Here is a 19,513-nt window from a genome sequence, read left to right as displayed (position 1 = left end):
TCTTGCTGCTGCAGCTTTCCTGCTTTGGCAGTTCTATGGGATATCACCACTAACTGTCACTAGTGTAGGAAAGGAAAAATACACGTGGAAATTCAAAAGCAATGTAAGCACAACGGAACAAAACCATTCCATAAAAATTCCACTGTCAGACCACTGAGATATTTCAGAGAACCTGAACCCTGCTAAAACCCACTTTCAACCTTGGTATTATAGAAAACTTCTTCAATTTGGTTAATTTCATAAGGTTATAAAACCAGTTAAAATGATCTTAAGTATCAAGAAAAAAAATAAATTTAAGGTAGAAAAAGCCCATGCTTATACCGTGTTTAAATTTCTGATAGCTCATCATATCTGCAGTGATTATGTTTGTAGCATTACGTTGATCAAAACTAGGAAAAAATCTTAGGCCTTTTATATAAAGAAAAAGGGAAAAAAAATGGATCATGCATTGATTTAGGTTCTTGCCATCTGATAGCCTTAACTTCATCACTATGTAAGAAGATGGAGGAAATGATTTATTGTTGACTGTCATTCTTTCTGGAGATGAATAATCTTCTTCCTCAGTATTAAAGTGGCTTTCAGGCAAATCAATCAAGCATAGATCATGTCATAAGACTGTCTTCTGATGTTAATAAAGCATTTGGTAATAAGAAGCTTTATGTGTTGTATTTATAGACACAGAAATACTATAATATCCTTTTAAAAAGGGACAGTCTTGCCTGTGATATTGTTTTAAAATAACGTTTAACACATATATAACCATAAGTTTCTTAATTGTCCAACATAGACTGTGTACAAGTGAGCAACACTTCACTAAAATATTTTCTCAAATAAAAGCATCAAGTTCAGATGACAACAGTCAACTGAAGGTACAGATCATGTGAGTAATGGGCATCATGTAAATTAAGGTATTTCACTTCAAAAATTAGCATTCCTAGACATCCTAATGTTTCTACAAAACCAAAAGACTGCCTTTTAGATTATAAGGAAAAAAAGAGAGGGATCAATGTGGAACAGCATATACAGTTAAGGCTTGCTTTAAAACTGCTTCTTCTTCCATTGTATACATCATAAAGTGACAACATAATGAAATGCAGAAGTGAAGAACACGCAATATTGCCCAGTCTAACTTCAACACAAGCATAGGGTAATTTTCAGGTGAGGTATTCACAGAAGTGGGTAATTTAAATTATCTATGAATTCTTTCAAGTTACTGAAAATTCATTACCTCCATATCTCAAATAATAAGGAAAAATGACATTTACTTCAGAATTTAAATATTTAGAGGAATGGCTGAACAATGACTTATCTTATGGTCATCAAATTCAGTTTTGTAGTTGAACAATGAAAGAATAAAGAACTAGGACGTCAAGAGGCTTCTGGAAAATAGAGGAAGAATTCACTTTCTAAAACATAAAATTTTGACTTAAATTATTTGCATGTATGTGCCAAATGTTCTGCATTTGCATCAGCTCTGCAAGCTGATCTTGGTTGATCTTAATGGTTTGGACATGCCGTTCTATTATAATTTCTCGAGTAGAGGTTGGTTACTAGGGAATAGCTGCAAGTACTAAACCAAATGATTCATCAGAACTTCCTAAGTGGTTGCCTTGATCACGTCTGTTTAATGTTTACAGTGACATGGATATTGGGTAGGAGTTTATAGATCATGTTAAGAAAGCATAGACTTTTTCCATGTTGAACAGAGACTTTCCCTGTAGGAGTGAACAGTCTAGCTAGAAGACTGACGCCACAAGGAGATATGGTTAAGGCACAGTTAAAGTGACCATGTTAGGAAGCTCCCTGTAGTAGCACAAATAATTTTGAACCTCATATGGTGGGAAAAATCAGTTACTTAAAGAATTCAAAAAAATATTTGCAAGGACAGTGGAGTGGGCAAATAAATTGATCTGAGCAGCTGTGATTTTTATTCTCATAAGGAAACAATTTCATTGTTGCTAGTTCAAAGATTATGAGACTGCAGTGAAAATATAGGAAGAGATGATGGACTGTTTAATTTGGATGGATTTGGAACAATTACGGAGAAAGCAGTCATATCCCATTTAATCTGGTGTGCTGAAATTAATACGGGGGCAATGGGTTAAAGACATTAAATTTGCATTTTGAGTTGGTCAGAATGTGAACTACTTTTAACAGCACCTAAGGTTTTAATTTCTAACTAACATAAAGTAGCAGCACCTATAGTATTTTTTTCATAGCTGAAACAAAAACCGAAAATGTCATTCAGCCCAACTTTGAAGGGTTCTTCAAACTAGGAATGTGAGAACACTATGCCGGCACAACAGGCCTGCAAACATTTGAGTTTAACCTTACTTTGAAGTTTTGCTGCACTGTTTTGTGTCCCTGCAAAGCCTTACTTGGCTAAAAATTTCATTGTAATCATTTCATTGTAATTAATGCTCTACTTTTGTATTTATCTTTGCTATTTTGTTTTCCATTTTCATTCTAGAGACCATAGTGGAATAGGATTTAGTAGCCTTATAGGTGTGAATTTAGGCTGAAGAAGCCAGTTAGATTAGTTATCTGGTTATACTGCTGAGTTATTTGCTATCCTGATGGCACTGAATTAGATTGCTGAAGTACAACCTTTACAATCTGTCACTTTTCCAGATCTTTTAAGTGCTGTTGATATCATCCTAGAAATTTCAATCACTAGAGTAGGAATAGCTTTGGAAATTATTGATGTCTATAATAAGGTAATAAGTCACAGCAACAATGTCATTTTTGTATGGATTCTAGCCTGTGTAGATATTAAAGGAAATGAAATGGGAGATAAAGCAGTCAAAAAAGCTTTGCAAAATAATTCAGAAGTCATTGAGAAAAGAGAATCTGGGCAGTCAACAAACAGAAAAGCAAAGCCAAACAACTAATTCTGGCGGCTGAAGGTTAAAGAAGGGTAAGTTAATTTACAATGCAAAAATATTCTACTTTTGTGCCCAGCTACCAAAACCCACAGAAATGGCAATAAAATAACTCCCCAGAACCAGAGGGCATTTCTTCCTACATACTGTAAGGCAGACTAATTACACATATATGCTAGAACGCTTTTTTCTTAGATGCAAATCCTTTTCATATTCCTTTCCTAAAACTAACGTTCTCATCCAAGGCTGCTTCAATGTAAACTAATTACAACAGTGAGAACACTGTTGAGCAGTGTACAAGATTTTATACACAATTTAAGAAACCTAATATTTGTAGAAGTGGACACATTCTCTTATTTGAATAATTGGTACTAGACACAAATATAGAAGATCCAAGAAGAATGAAAAATCAGATAGTACCTTTCAGCTTGCAATTACTGGAGCTAAAACTGTCTATTAGGTCATAGGTCTATATTTTTCTCAGCTAAAGTAGAAGTAAAATATTAATACCATATAGTTTGCAATATATAGAATCATTTAGGTGGGATACGCTTTCTCTAATGACATTATTATTGGATTTACTTTGAGTTACTGAAAATCCAGTAAATAAAAGGCTGACTGAAGTGCTGTCAACACAATGTTTAGGGGAAAGAACATCACCACTAATATGTAAGTCAGAGCTGACCGTTCTCGCGGAATGTCATACTTCAATTATAAAATCCATTCTGCTGAAGCGAACAGTAATGGGAACTACACCGCTGCAGTCTGTGCAGATTTCCAGAGAGACTCCAGAACTTCACAGTGCCCACAGGACTTAGTAGAGCGCGAGGGCTCCGTTTTCAGGGAATAGCAGGCTTTGTCTGCGGGCAGGGCGAGCAGCAGCGCCTGGACAGCAGCTGCTGCTGCGGGACATGGGACATGACCTGCCGCCAGTTTACCAGGCATTCAACGACCAGGAAAACCCTCACCATCATTTCAGCATTTGTCTTTCCTGCTCTGAAAATATAGTTTACCTTTCAAGAGGGGAATGGAAACCGATGACAGTGCTGATCTATATTTAATCCTGAAGCTCTCCTACATCTTCTGTAGTGGAAGCACAAGTCCGTGCAAACTGAACAAATGACAGCAGTGTAACAGAGCTCACAGTAGCAAACTCCCAATCAAAACCTTTCGAAATATCTGACATAGACAAGTTCATATACACAAGAGCAGGAAAGATCTATTAGCAAAAGTGGAAAAATCCTTATGACTTACAAAATCTGAAGATGGAGAGTATGGTAATGTGCAAATCACCTTTTTATAAATTGGTATATGTTTTAACAGGCGACCAAATGTTAATAAGAAGAAAGAGGAAAAAAAAAAAAAAAAGAAAAAAGGAAAATAAAAGGACAGGAAAAAGGAAAACTTGAAGATATTTTACCACCCTCTGGTGGCAGAATGTGAAATGGACGAGAACAAAAAGTTTTAAGGTGTGTATATCTATCAAGAAACAATTTTAAAAAGCCTCGTTTTGTTTATTGCTGAATCATCCTAGATAATATGACACAACATGAAGAAAAAACTCACACTGATTTAATCCTTACAGCTACCTGTGTAGAATGCTTCCTACCGTGAGTTTTAGCTTCTTAAAATTTCAGATACTATTGAACAATCTGTTCATTGAAGATAATTTGAATTTTTAATTTAATATTAATCAATGAAACTATCCCAAATTTTTAAACCACATTCTATACTTAACTGAACACAATCTTTCTATCTCGCTTAAGTAGCAACATAAAGTTTAGTCAAGTCACTGATTTCAAATCCCCCTGAAAGATTTCAGAGCTTAGAAGACTGAAATATGTTTAGGATTATAAAATACATAGATAAGTCAAAACATAGAGCAAATATTTAGACATGTGAACCTCACTGAACATCTGCAAAACTTTGTCCCATCCCTAGTTTAGGCAATGGATTCCTAGCATGTCCACTAGGATATAAAATTTTAGCACGATCTTGAGATATTTCATCAGTTGGTTTGTTTTTATTTATTTTAAAAACTAGATGGATATATGGGACCCTTAAATCCATCTTTGACCTGACATGAAAGGCTGAAAACAGTGGACTACACTGACGTAAATTAACTGAACCAGTACACCCAGTGCCAAAGCATCTCCATCTGCACCAACATTGTATCCTCATACCAATGTTCAGTCAGAAGGTTGCAGGGAAAGGCCTTTCTAAATTGTTAATAATTGAAGTACAGGCTGACTTCAGCAAATACTTTCCATAAATCACTGACAACACGCTATTTTTTAGTTGACCTTTTACAAATTTTTATATGGCCCTTCCAACAATTAAAATTCATCCATACTAATTCTTCATCAGATCTAGGTCACTGCTAGGTAGCCATTCAATCAGCAAATTTGCATCAGATTGTTTTGGATCTTGTCTGAAAATTAGAGATATCTTCAAATGCCTAATCAAGTGGAAGCAAAACAAAACAATATATTATGCCACTTGCAGCATTCCTAAATCCACCAATTCTTCGCTAGAATAGTTGATGCTGAAATACTGTGGAACAAGGGGAAAACACCCAGCAGTACGAATCTCAAACCAGCCACAGTACAGTGTGCTTCGCCAACATCCGTGTGGCTCTGGTGGAAAGCAACCTAAACCCCAAAAGACTGACTCCTGCAGAACCTAGTCAGGTGTCTGAAAAATCAACAGATGAAGCCAATGAAGCTTTCCAGAGAGCTAAATAGTGCAGTACAGAGTGAATGGTCTTTGTGGTGCTATTTCAGCTTAGTATACAGCCGGAGAGAAAAAGTCTGGCTAGAACTGAGCTGCCTTGATGCTACTGGTGTCCAGAAATACAGGCGACACAGATATTCGAGATAGTTTTGTATAAAACCTGTTTGCCCTGCAGAGTTTATGAATTTGTCATTCAGCTGTGCAAAAACATCTATTTCATTTTCAACACAGGCTGTGAAATGGCCAAAAACCCAAGTCTTCGCTTCTGTGGGAAAGACCATACTTCCATTCCTCAAAGTGCTCCAGTGCCCCTGCTTCGGGGGATATTCCACTATCGCTCTCCTTCTGTTGAGACATATGACTACAAACCTGCTCTTCTCACAAGCAGATAAATGTTTCCTCTCAATCACAGTAAACTATGTCTGTCAGCTGCTCATTTCCTCACAGAAGTTCATTGTATATTTTGTATCGAGTTGTATTTTTGCATGAAATTTTCTTGCCATATTTTAAATGGAAAAAAAGCCAAAAACAGATCACTGGAAAACCCAAGGAAAATCGCTGAGGTATTTGATTACTATGGCCTCTTGTTTCCATCGGTAGCTGCATTTTACAAACAGCTGAATACGTGTACTGGAGAGCATGTCAGCTGTCAGGACATACCTGTAAACTGCTGACAAAGCAGTTCTTCTGAGCCTCAAGTCCTTCTCTGAAGCTCTCTGGACTTGGCCACTCTGGAAAACAGAGGACAATTTCCCATTCAGCATCTTTGTTATCTCTGCTGTTCCTCCAACAGCTCCTGCACTTCTGTGACTGCACCACTGATGAACACCTTCTATCATTCCTGACCACCACATTTCCTGACTTACAACTATTCACAGCTGATTCACTTCATCACCACACCTGTCACTTGCAGTGTTACCATTGTTGTTATTACTGCTTCAAATCTGTGATTAGAGAAATTTTATATTTATGTCATACTTCCTTCCCTTGTTACTTTGCTCTTGCCCTCCATTTTTAGAAATTTCTGTCTTTAACAGAAAAATTTCTTTCAAGGAAATTTGAACAAGTAAAACATACTCCTTGGCAAAAAGACACTAGGAAACTGTGTACCTTCAATCAACTTCCAATCCATTACAGGATGTTGTACTAATTAGCTACCTGTAGTCAGTGATTACTTAGTCTTTAATTTGCTCAAGTCCCTAATTTTTTTCCAGTTGTTCATATTATATGTGGCATTAACAGAAAGTTGTCTTTTCAACCAGTTTCTGAACCAATTATACATATAAATTGGCCCGAAATTTTCAATTGTAATTTACTTCTTGGGGGACTCCACTCTACAAATCACTGATCATAGAGCAGCAATTGCTAAAGTTGCTTTATCAATTCCCATGCATTACTGTAATCCAATAATACCACACACACAACATTCTAGTGGAAGTAAACTACCGTATGTTTTCAGATACTTATTTTACAACTTCAGCTATTTGAGAAATGCAGCTACTAACAGAAATGAGAGACCACGGTAACCTTTAGACCTCAGAAGCAATTGATCCTTAGTAATCTTTTTCCCATTGTAGTCTATACAACAGCTATGACACTGATTCTGTACAAATAATTTTTCTGACACATTTTTTCTGCTCATTCAACTTGTCCATGTGGAAATGACAACTATCAATTCCACTGGGCTAATACAGATGTGCTTGAAGAAAACAAAAATGTCACTACTTTCAATTACAAGAGCAGAACATAAACGTCAACTCATTATAGATTACTTAAAGCTTGAGTCTAAACTTACTATGAGTTACTTTCTAAATCTAAATGTCAATATTATACTTAAGTTTATTGATTTAGACACATAAACCTATTTACCTTTCTGGGTCAGAGTTTGCTTTTCTTTTGTAAGTAACTGGTTTCTCAGGCAAGGATAACAGTAGTGGGTTTGGATAATAGAGTTTGCCTCAAGTGTCCAGCTTCATTAAGAGGTGACAAAAGTCTGGGTTTTTTCAGCTTTTGTGGCATGCAATGCATACCGAACTTCAATGCATACCAGACCATTTTTATATTTTACATAATGCTTGAATCTGAAATTTGATGTTGAAGCTCCAGTTCAAAACAGCTTGAAGCTAAACAAGTTCTTCATGGCACTGGGGCTTCAGAGAGGCCCTCCCTAAATTCAGTTAGCTGGACAAGAGCCATGGCACCAAAGACAAACTCACACAATGGAGTTCATATTTCTTAGTTACTCTCTGACATTCCTTACGCAGTAGGTTCCCTACTTCATATCAAGCACAAGATCCATGCTTTCTTCCCTACTTGTAAAGAAGCGGTAGGTGATAAACACAGGGCTGCCACATCTACCACCCCCCGACCCCCCCCTTGCCTGCTTCCTATTCCCTTAAGCAGCCTAGACAAAGAGGGATGAGCACTTGCTACCACGTGCTAGAGGTGTAATGTCAAGCAGGTCTCTGGCAGTATCTACTATAGTTTTGTATTTTCCTTAGCCTTTGTTCTCCTTTTTTTGTTAGAAACACCAAATGCCGAGTAAAGCAATGCACATTCAGAGAATTACTCAGTAACATTCCAGGTATTTCAGTTTAGCCAACTTTTCTCCCAAAGGGCAGCACAACCCCGCATAATTGAACAGTGCTGAAGAATCTTCATGCACACACTGCTTTGCTGAGTGTCTCAAAGGAACATTTTAATGAGTGTCCACCAGTTTTCATGATCCAGCTCTAACTGTAAACTCATAGGAGACTTAAGAGAATGGCATTCATCTTCAGCAGTGCAATTAATTGCTGCTTCCTTTTGATATGTTCCTGCCCTCTCAGTAAATTTAGGCACAAACACTTTGAAGAGCAGGAACTGAATACTTACTATGGAGATTAAACAAAGAGAGACTGGCACTTTCCTTCTGGAAGTTTTGAGGCAAAGTAGGTTTTGTTTCCTAAATGCTATGGCAATTTGGTTTTCTTTTCCAATTAGGAAGAAATTATACTCTACAAACAGTAATTAATGTTTAGTCTAGATGTCTACTCTGATTTATTTTTGACTACTACATTTACAACTGACTTCAAAGCATCTCTCCTGATTGAAATTGTAACAACCAGTGAGCAGTAAAAATGCTGTGCTTGGTTCCTATTACACATTTATGATACCAGATATAATGAGTAATTTCAGAGTGGAGATTATCCATGCAAAATGATACCTTGAAACATATGGTCTACAGTAACCACCAGATTATTTGCTATGCTACTGTGGACTGGGATGCAGAATCCTCTTTGGCTGTGATGGTAAAAGGGCTGGAAATAGCAAAAAACTGACCAGTGATCTAAACAGCTGAGATAATGGCACATACCTATCAGTGTAATTGTAATTCTGTCCAATCTGAACCTCCTTTTGATTGCTACAGCACTCTCAAAACTAGCTGGCTGCAACAAGGCTTTTACCACCCCATACCAGGTTAACTTTAAAGTAGTTCCCGCACCTTGTCCCGGCATGGCCACCAATCCCCCACAAGGAACCAGCCACAGCTGCACCTTATCTACATCAGCCAGCCCACCGCCCCTGAAGGAAGTCCACAGCTGTATATTATCAATGTTAATTAACCTGCCTTCATCCCTCTACAATTCCTCTACATTTGACCTTTAGTTTTATAGGAAAGATAGAACAGAAACATACAAAGGTGATGGTTTTTACCCAGGAGAAAACTGCTAGAGGATGGGGCAGAAGCAGGGTTTGTCCATCTTCATGCACTCTAGCAGGTTATTTACTTTATGCAAAGATATCTAGAATAAGAGAATCATTCAAACCAAATAGCTCCCATGATCTGCTGCTGAGTTAATCCATTTTTGCTTTCACCTTTCTTGCAATGTGAAGAGCTTAAAAGGTGATTTAAATTTTGGTGCTCCACAGCCAGCATTTTTATAGGAATAGAAACATCTGACAGTATAAAACACAACTGTGGTGCTATCTGTAAGCACACAGAACAGCCTGGTAAAGAGCAAAGACAATGAGATTTTCTATAGCTTATTTCAAGTTCTTGGCTTTGTACATCCTAATCTGGATTTGAGTCAATAATAATGGGGCAACACAGTCAGGAAGAATAAAGGACAAACCTACAATACTGATACATATGTTACTGTTACGTGTTACCTACATGTTACAGGTGAAAAAACTTCTGATAAAAGAATCTTTTTATAAGCTGGGTTTTAGACACCAGTCATCCAGGTTGGGGAGAGAAATGACTTTGTGCACCAGAGTTATGTAAACTGACTGCACACTTTTGTCTTTGGGTCAGGATCCTCACAGATCTGGAAAACATAATAATGTGAAACAAAACCTATCAATAGTCACATCCACCCTCACTTCCTACATGTCTCAGACAATCTGCAAAAGAGGGAGAATCAAGGGAAAAACTCCAGCCAGAATGGCCTCTGATAAAGATTTCTGACCCTGTTTTTTAGCAAGATCTGTGACACTTTATTTTGCCCCTGGGAGCAAATTTATCGCCAACTGGCTCTATCTGTGGGAGCTGTGGCAGCTGCCTGCTCACATAGAAAAGGATTCCTGTTGAAACCACTCACGAGAGAGTTGGAAGAGAAAAGTATGTGAATTGCTTAGAATTGGGCTTCACTGGTGACATTCTACACTCGCAGCTTTGTTGCTTCTCAGCGGACTAGAATGAATTTGTTTTCCCTCATTAGTTTAGTAATACAGGATGGTGGAAATGTCTGTGATCATCTCTACGTGCTTATTGAGAATCTCATGTGTACTGTGGACATAATAGAGTCCAAATGTTCTGATGCGGAGGAAGCGCTACTGAAAAATACCTCTGTCCCGAGCCCACTGCTAGTCTGAAGAGACTCCCAAGCTATGATGAATGTGTTCAGTGGGAGTATTCTCACCAGTGAAGGAGGAAATAATTGTGTGTATGTGACACACTCCTGATGCTTTACATCAAACCTCCAAAGAAAAGAGTGATAGCTGGGGGGTGATCATGTGCTGAGAAAGCGGCAGCCATTGCCATTCTGCCAAGCAAACTGTGTGAAGCCACAGCTGCGGGCCCCAGAGGTGAAGAGGCCTTAGGTGTCATGTGCTGCATCAGAGACTGGCAGATTTGTAACGGAACAGGTGTCACGTTGAGCGGAAGGTGGTGGGAGAACCTGTTTAGAGGCACATAAGCCTTTACAGAAGGATAGCATATGATGGTCCCAATGAACTCTGTGGACTCAGCCAGAATATGACATCGTATTTTTAGAACTGTAGCCCTTTTATTACTGACTGAAAGTAACAGTGATTTGGGCTCAATTTGCTAATAAAAAACCCCATATCTTTTTTACTTGAATATTTATACACAATATGAAATTGCTATGTGATTCACTCAAAATTCCATAATCATATTTTTCAATGAAAGTCATTCTTCAAAGGTAACAGTTTCCACTCAAAGGAGTCGCACTCAAATTCTTAATTTGGTAGTGGAAAACTACAAAACAGTTAAGAAACTCAACAGAAATTATGTTTTTGAAGCATTATCTATATAATTATCTATAAATTTCAAACATTATTATTGGTGTTTCAGTGCTTTTTACAGAAATTCTGATCAAAACCATCTAAAACTGAACCTACACCTTCAAAATCCCAGCCCAGTGCCAATATCTTATTTAGAACAGATATCTAATATTCATTAAAAATATAAATAATGTTATAAACATTGAAATTTCATGTGGTACTCTTCTAAATATCTTTGTTAGGCAATGTAATTTATAAATGGAATTAGGATCTAAAGAACATCAGGGACATTACTACATTCAGGTAAATATTTTTATCTTAGCCTTCTGCTTCCAATAGAGATTTATTTATTTTTTTATAAAGGCCAAAAACCCTTAAGTACTTAGAAGAGAAATATTATCCTCCTTATAATTTCTTCAAATATAGTTATCTTATATTGTATTTTATTTATCATTAAAATACTCAGTCTTTTTCTTGCAAATGTCTTTGTAAAACTAATTTGTAAAATCATGTGAAGACAGCTACATTCACTACATAATGAATATTTATTTGCATTGTTATGAAAATGCTTTATAGTACCAAATGGCGCACTTATATTTCAAACACAACACACACACATCCTCCCTAAACCTGTGCAGTGAATTATGAAACGATCCAGCAGAGGGACCCCTTCAGTTAAAAATTAAGACTCATCCATTAATCAACCATTGACTCACAACCCCCAAGGATTTTATTTAGTCACACAGTCCCAGATAGTGCCTAAATTAGTAAAATCTCACAAAGTGTAGCAATATTTCTGATACAAGACAGAGAGGTTTAAACACAATAATATATTCTCTCTTGGTGTTCATCCATTTCCAATGAAAAGGTGTATAAACTTACTTTACTATGTGATATTTTATCATTCAATTAATTATATATTATTTAGGCTGACTGCTACCACTGTCCCCAAGTTGCTAAATAACACTATGTCATTATTAGAGGTAAGAAACTTAGCTAGGCAAAATGTATGTTGTTACCTGACAGTAGAATTAGAAACAGTGCTATGGCAGGAGCAGAAATTAACATTAAAAATGTCTCTTCCTTATTTAAACCATTGTCTTCTTTAGAATTATACAGGATGTCCATCTGAATTTAACTATATGACAACAATCTCAAATTGAAGTAGCACAGAAGAAATGTCTGAATTCATAAAGCATCTTTAAGGCTGGAATTGAAGCATGTTGATGACTAGTATTGAAATACATATATTTAGAAAGTATGGTTCTGAAGCAAACGCATCCTAAATGTATCTTTAATTTGAGGGGAAATTTTATCAGGGAATGTATCTTTTGCAACAGTTGCCATGGCAGCTTACACAGTCATGCCATTGTAGAAACGCTTAATTTTTCACATTACAGAAATGTGGTATTTTATAACTTTCTGCTTTTTTATTCTTAGATTCTGTGAACTTGCAGAATATTATTTCTATCTATTTGTAAGTGGTAAAACCTTTGTAACCAATGCTTATTCATGCTGCAATATGGCAAAACCTCACGCTTCTAGAAGATTTATTAAAAAAAAAAAGTAAGCTATGAAATTCTGCTAACACAAATTCAGAAAAGATAGCTTATTGTGCTGTCTGTTTCACAGTGCTTTACAATGCTCTAGGATATTTATTACATGTAAAATGCTACTTTACAACATGGGCCATAACATAGCTATGGGATTACATCAAGACTGAAAAGTAAATCAGGTTCCACCCACTGAAATTTAACCAGGTTGTATTTCTTTCATACGAATTAATAACGCTCAGATATGGTTTTGAGACACAAAAAAGCTGTGGAGAAAAGCACTTCATTTTATAATCACTACTACTAATTCATAAATTATTTACACATAAAAAGGCAGTGGAACCTGTAAACCCCTTACCTTTAAGGGTATGCCTCTGTCATTAATAGACAAAATTCACTATCCAGCAACTTACTGTGATTAGACAGGAAACTGATGGCATACTTATCTTTGCACTTATTTATTAATGATGATATAAAAAGACTAATTTTACTGAACATAACAATGCTATAGTAACAGCAAGACAAAAAGAAGCTCTTTCCCTGAGCACAACATAATATTTTCACTGTGCCCTTTGTCTAAAAATTCATGTCCTTCCTCATCAGACTGTCTTTTGAAGCTTCCTTCCTTCTCTCACTGCAGTTATCACCCATTCCCTTATGTTATCTTAATAACTCGAGCCCTCCTTCTAATAGGCTTACACATGCACGGCCTTGCAGCACAAAGTGATTGTCAGGATGTCAGTATAAAGTGATTATTTTTTTTTTTTCAATTTTTCATCAGTTTTGATGGACGTGTGAAAATTTACCTCGAGTTAAAAAAACATTTGGGGAAATAATTTTTTAATTACGTATGCCAAGATGATGGAGAAGTTAAAGCATGTATCAGAATAGCAACGTGGGAAATAACAGAAAACAGTTTGCAGAGAATTATTTTATGACAGGACGGTATTGATAATTTTTCATGATAAAATTTTAATTTAGTGTTTCAACAAAAGAGACAACTTAAACATTAAAAATAATTGCTCTTCCCTATTCACAGGCTATCTTGATCTCTAATTTTCACATTCCTAATACTTTTTGGGTTCTTTTCCCGATCACTGCTAAAAAGAAATGAAATTCAATTGCATCTACCAATACATACACAGGAAGTATTTTCTTCCCACATAAGCAATGCGATAATAACTATCACACTGAAGACAGATGGCAGATGTTAATTTCTACCCGCCTGACACACAGTGAGTTTTTGATCACCACACAGGGAAAGAATACAACTTGTAAGTTTGAAAGCCTCATTAGATGACCTGAATTTGCTGGCAGAAAGCATATGGCCAGGAAAATGAGAAAGAGATGAAAAGGTATGTGATTACTTTTCCTGTTTTCTCAAGCCTGCCTATTTGAGTATTTCTACAGAGGTTTCTTACCTCATGAGTATATACAGGTAAGTAATTGTGAAATTGAGAACTCTGAACAGTGTATATATATCAATATCTATCAAATTCTGTACATATTTATAACACTATATACATTAAAATCTCCACTCACATTTCGAATTCTTGAAGTTTTACAGCATTAACACAGTCAGAGTGGCTAAATTCTTAGCATCTTGGGATTACAGAAATTCCTCACTAGTCATTTGAACATGCTACATTTCTAAGGCACACAGCTAAAGGGAGGAAAATATAAATTCAGAACTATAGGTCTATAAAAATATTTATCATTTTTTAAAGGTTATGGTCTGACTGCACTTCAGTGCTGAACACTTCAGATTTGCAGTACTGCTTAGCTCTAGTGCATAGAAAATAGAACCACATCTCATTTACTGAACACTGAACTCTTAATACATCAATATGCTTGAAGACCACACCAAACACCGTGGCTCCTGTAGCACTGGTATAACAAATTTACCTCCAAGTGCACTTAAATATGGAATTTCTTCTGGTACATTATCTCTACTATAAAGCTGCCCCTACTATAAAGCATCTATACCAGAACACTACTTTCTATCTCTCATCAACAGGTGGCTTCCTTTCCTCTATGTTAAAAGTGCAAGAGCTTAGTCTTACAAGACACCAAGTATATAAACAAACACACTTTATGAACAACAAAAATTTGCTTTAGCTAGCAAATTAAAAATGTTAAAATAAATTGTTAATACTGGGAAAAAATTGAGGTAGAGGAAGTGTGAAATTTCAGTTTGTTTCTTACAAAAGGCAGTTGTAACGTATTGTGTTCTTACAACCTGAGAATCTAAAATTCAGTTTCAACTCCTTTTGTGCAGGTTATATAAACATATTTAGCATACTGCTGTAAGGGGGATAAACAGTACATTCACATAGATAGGCATCAGTATAGAATGAAGACACAAAGCAATGCCCCCAGCCTACTCAGCAAAGCTTTAGCAGGAATGATTTTGGATATTGCATTTCAGGAGGAACATGGAAAGTGTCTAGAGGACAGCAATGAGACTGGTTCTGTCCTACAGTATCTCATAAGTGAGGAAAACACATGCAAAAAAAGATTGCAAGAATCTGGTTTACTCTAGGCTAGAAAAGAAGAGACATCTTTAGGTCTCAAACACTTTTGTGAAGAAAAAGGGAATAGTCTACAAATACATAGAAGATGACAATAAATAAGGGGCTTAAATGATAACAAGAAGCATTTATTTAGCCCTTGAGAGAGAAATAAAATTGTTGAAGACAAAACTGTTATGGAAGAGATTGTGGAGTCTTCACTGGAAGAAGATTTTGAGAACAAATCAGACATAATCCATCAACAATATACCATCAAAATAACCGTTCAAAGTGTGCTTTAATCATACTTTTCAAAATCAGTAAATAGCTCCTTTATGCAAACAAGGCAAACATCACTGCATTCTCAGCTCAGTAAAATTTAGAAGTATATACGCACTTGTGTTTGCTCAGCAAACCGAAAATTGTGTCTGTTCTCCAGATGTAATCTTTCTCGTAACTTATGTCAGTTAATAAAGCATATCCAAAACACCACAATAAGACACAGAAAGAAAGAAACCTAGAAATAGGAGACCATGAACTCACCCAAGGGAACCAGGAAATGAGAAAAATTTAATTCTGTGTTTTCAAATCAAAATCATGAAATCCAACAGTCTGATGAGGTATCTATGGAAAGGATATTGATTTTCTACCACCCCCCCACCCCCCCCCCACCCCCCACCCCCCCCCACCCCTCGCTTTCTTTTTCTTTTTTTCAGCTCTGGATATCTGTATTTTACAACAATCTATCTATAAGCTCCTGTACAGCACCCTCTCATGTCTGCATATTAAGTCTTTTATTGATTGGGCTGGCAGCCCCATTGATTGCTTGAAGTTTTCTTAGTAGTGAAATAAGCCAGAAGATAGTGACAACATCGACACATAATAGCAATGCTTCGTGCTATTTTCAGGATTAAAAAGATTCTGAAGACTGTAAGAAAAAAAAAAAAAAGCTAACTACTGGTCACACAGATAACAGAAGACAGACAATTAACAAGACTAGACAATTGTTTAGGGAACCGAAGATGAACAGTGATGAACACTGGTAGCTGGTATGCTGTGAAGAAAAGAACATGAGCATCTTTGTTCATTTTACTGGTAATATCTAAGCTGGTGGCTGTCTCCAAACTCAATCTCCAAAAGAAACAAGTTATCAGAAACATTAAAAATCCCAAAAGATGGTGAACCACCAAAATACAGAAGTGTACTTTTCTTTTTTGTAATGTATTGATGTTAAGGTTTGTGCGTGTTATCTGTATTACACTACTTCAAATCTAATGGCAAAATATATTTTGAAAGCTCAGCTGGAGAGGTAAACTTGCTATACGTTATTTTCAATGGTATTGTTTGACTTTTTTTTTTTTTTAATTTCAATGCTATTTACTTTTCCCCAAAGCAATTTCAACTATAGCCTTACATAAGTTTTATTTCATTTAAAATCAATAAAACAATGGGCATATACCCTTGGTATTCAAAAATGACATTTCTCCTTTGTTTTTGAAGCATATAAACCAAACAAAAATCAATACTTTACCTTTCTACACTTGAATAAAATAAGGGTAATAAAGTAGCAGGCTCACAGTGCTATATAATATTGATCATGGAGTCTTTCAAGATAAATTACCAAGATTTAAAAATAATTCTTGGTAAGACAGCACTACAGGTTTTTTTATCAGTTGCCACAACAGTTTGGAGGAAATACGTGCATCAGTATGTGAGCTAAAATACATTATACTAGGTGTAATTCTTTGTAGAATTTGTCAGTAACAAATGTACTTATAGACCATATTTAAAACAAATACATTTTGTGTTTTTTCTTTGGGGAAAATAATGCAATTTTCATGATAAAATTAATTAATGATAGTCCAATGCTCTTGCAATATATGGCAAATCACATCTATCAGCACAGATTTGCATTCATCTGGAGTCAAATGGTGGTTATTAGCAGAAGAGAAATTTAGGAAAATAAAAAATGTTATTCTGAAGGCATTACTTTTTTAGAAAAAAATAACATTTCAAGATAGGCTTTTTTGGTCAATATTACAGCACAATCAAGTTCTACCTTTGTATTATTTAAAAAATATGTTTTGGAGAGAAGTCTAAGCTAACACATTTTTGTGCTTCAGCTTAAATGGCAACCTTTTGTATGTGGTCATTAAAGGATTGCTTTAAGAGATTTTTAAATTTAAAGTTCATTCCAATACGAATGTAGCTCACAATTTTATTTTCACAGTAAAACTCTAATGAATCATTAGCTGCCATTGAAATGTGCACATAAACCCCTAAATTTTAAATGCTGTTATTGTAAAGTTATTAAACAGTTTGACTCAGAGGACAATGAGACTAAACAGAAAATGGTTTTAGCAGACTGGAAGTGGTGGTATCTTGCTGAATATTATTCTGTAAAATGGATGAAAGCTGTTATCAGACCACCTCACTATAATTCATCTTAATGTGTTTGCTGGCCTCCTAAAATGCTAATTGCCTACCAATACCACAGCAAAAAATACGTAACATTGTAGCATGTGCTTTATCTTGATCCTTAAAGGACATTCTAGAAAAATAAGTCCAGCTGTAACTCTCAAGAATTATTATTTCTTAGCTTTTATTTCTTTTGTAGGAAATCTTTCTATCTTTTCAAGGACACATAAGATTTCTGGAGAAACTTGCTAAAGTATTTGGGAATTTTACCTGAAAACTGGATTCTTCCATTTACACAGGGTTATGTTGTGCTTTGCACCAAGTCCATGGCTAAATAATTTTTTTCCTGGATAAATTACTGTATAATGTGATGATGGCAAAACATGGCCTACAGTTTTCATGCTAATTACTCAATAAACTTGGAGGTAAGGTAACTTTTCTTGCTGATTTCTCTGAGATTAGTGCTGCCAGCTATTTTGGAGCACTTTATCATTTGACTCAAGGGCATCATTAACATTGAGCTCAGGACTGATACTGGTGCCAGAGCAGTCAGAGTGATACCCACAGTGGATGGCACTGGGGTTGGCGTGCTCATAACCTCAGTGCACAGCCTCTGACACAAGTCAGGCTTGGGAGGTCAGATTGTCTCAGGAAGGTGCAGAGCCTCACATTGATCTGCAGGAAGCCAACAAAGCTCAGCACAACAGTTCTGACGATACCAGTTCCTCCTCAAAGCTCGATGTACACACCAACCATGAGGAATCTTTTTACCATTTCAAAGGGGTTGCGTGACCTTTTACAAAGCTTACCAGTGCATACTAAAAGTGTCCATAAAAGGAGTAAGCTATGCAAAGAGTTTTTGCACTTTAGCTAACTGCAAACTCACTCCCCCAGACACATATGTCATTGCAATACTCTGAACGGCAATGCAACGTGCAAATACTTCTTTGACAGAAAACTTCATGTTCCACCAAGATTTAAACATTTCTTCAATGTTTTCTCTTCACAGTGAAAGTGGGTTCAATCCAGATAAGGATTTCTTAAGTCAAAATCCGAAAGCTTACTCACTTTTTCCTAGCAAACATAGAGACTATAAGAAAAAAAATCCAAAAAATTTACCCTCCAAAAGGAAAGTTTCATAAAAGGCTATTTGGCTTTGAGACTTTGATATAAGCCAACGTTAATATCAAATGAAGGAAAGCAGAATCAAAATTTCCAGATTTCTGGAAAATAAGAATTTGAATAAAACCCAACTGAATTTAGACATCTAAATGACAATTTCAAAACTCAAAAATTTATGTAATATAACAGAAACAATAAGAAGGGATTCATGCTATTTTGATGCCCCAGCAACAGCAAGTAAGGAATCTAAGTCTGGTGGATTCTTCATTCTTTTCTAGTGTAACATGCTTAAGAATTTTTCTTTTAAGGTATTTACAAAAATTTTCATTCTTTGTCATTACTATTGGCTTCTGACTGAAAAAAAACCCAAAGCTTTAAATAATCTCCACATTTAAAGAAATGAAAATTGAGAGAGACGGACTACGTAGCCAGCCATGCTGATTTCCAGCAATTTTCTGTTGCAAGAGTCAGTTTACACATGAAGCTTTAAAACGAAAGATGAGAAGAAAGAGTCCTTATCACTTTAGGCTTTTGGATGCAATATTAGGGGATGGGGTGGGGGTGGGAAATTAAGTTCCAGTAAGTTTTATAGTCCATTTTTGTGTCTCACAATTGTAACAAATTCAGGTGTCTGGCACCCTGAGCTTGACAGTTAGCAGCTTTTCTTTTTTGATACATGCTTTGCAGAAAGCAGAAATTAAATTCAGGGTTACATTTACTTTTCTCAGCTGGCTAGTTTAATACAGAAGATATTGAAGTAAACAAATTTAAAAAGTCATAGGCAGAG

This window comes from Falco peregrinus, chromosome 13 (assembly GCF_023634155.1).
Source record: "Falco peregrinus isolate bFalPer1 chromosome 13, bFalPer1.pri, whole genome shotgun sequence".
Taxonomy (NCBI): domain Eukaryota; kingdom Metazoa; phylum Chordata; class Aves; order Falconiformes; family Falconidae; genus Falco; species Falco peregrinus.
Note: the sequence above shows the minus strand (reverse complement) of the source record.